This window comes from Pygoscelis adeliae, unplaced genomic scaffold (assembly GCF_000699105.1).
Source record: "Pygoscelis adeliae isolate BGI_AS28 unplaced genomic scaffold, ASM69910v1 Scaffold114, whole genome shotgun sequence".
NCBI lineage: Eukaryota > Metazoa > Chordata > Aves > Sphenisciformes > Spheniscidae > Pygoscelis > Pygoscelis adeliae.
Window position 1 is genome coordinate 3,707,632 of NW_008824587.1, and position 1,228 is coordinate 3,708,859.

At 64.1% G+C, this 1,228-nt stretch overlaps 1 protein-coding gene across 1 annotated transcript in view; it reads left to right on the top strand.

Moving 5' to 3' along the window:
- FIBCD1 (fibrinogen C domain containing 1) overlaps positions 1–1,228 on the top strand; it is a 20,980-nt gene that overhangs the window by 19,303 nt on the left and 449 nt on the right. The window lies entirely within an intron of this gene.

The window sequence follows — 1,228 nt, forward strand, 5'->3', positions numbered from 1 at the left end:
TCGCTGGTGGCCGTCTGTCTGTCTGTCTTCTCCCGCGTGCCTGCTTTGCACCCTGCCTCAACAGGCAGCACAGCTAGCGAGGAGGCGAAGGCTGGTGGGAGGGAGCTGGGGGCAGCAGGCAGGCCGGGGCAGGGCCCCCACCAGCCCCCCAGCCCCCAGAACGGGACTCAGCAGCACTGATCGCTGGTGCTGGGAACGTGCTCCCCACTCTGGCTGCACCCAGCGATTTGGCTCCACGATGGGCAGCTGGGAGCAAAAGGGGAGAGCGCAGAACAGCGGCAAGTTGCGAATGAGGCAGGGAGCACCCCAAAGCAAAGCCCACGGGCATGGGCGCTGCTGGGGAGGGCGGGCAGGGGCTTGGGTTCAGCTGGGTCTGGCGCAGGAGCGAGGAGCACTCACAGCAGCCCCCCCGCGCTGCAAGCACAGGGCAGACACCCTGGCCCCCATCACCAGCAGTGACTTTTGAGGCAACAACTGCGGCAAAAAATAATAATAATAAAAAAATCCATTTCCCCTTTCTGAGCCTTTGTGGGAGGAGGAAGGGGAGGCAGAGCAGCCCTGCCTGCACTCAAGGTCACCCCGGGTGCCTGCAGCATAACCGCATGCGGCCCAGGACCGCGCTCCCTCCCGCTCTGCTCATCAGACCCTGCTGCCGGTGGGGCACCTCCGAGCCCCATAAAGCAGAGGGATGTTGAGCACCTTCCTCCGCGCTTGCATTAGCCAGGCACTGCAGGTAGGACCTACGCGATGGAAAGATAAGGCCGGCTCAGGTGAATGCACTCAAGTCCTCCCCGCAGGGCCTCTAGGAGGAGCGGGCAACTCTGGAGCCCATCAGCCTGCCTGGCTAATAGCCCACTCAGTCACCCCCATCCGAGCAGAGCCCGGCTCTTGGCTGTGAACCAGGGGAGTAGCTGCAAGGCTGTAATTTGTGAGCACAGAGTGGCTAAAAATGAAGGGGAGCAGGTCTGAAGGAGGCGGGGGAGAGGCAGAGCAAGCTCAGACCCCCCCTCGCACCCCCGCTGCAGCCGGGTGCTGGGGTGGAGGCTGCAGGAGGAGTGGTGGGTGCTGGAGGGGGTTTCTCGCAGGCTGTAGGGGTGGCACGGCTGGTTTGTGGGTGCTGCAGCAGGGACGGGGAACGCGTGCCAGCCGAGGGCAGCCCTTCTGCAGCCACATGTCCTTGCTGCTGCTTCAGCCACTGCCCGAGGATGCTCTGGGGGTTACTGACGGG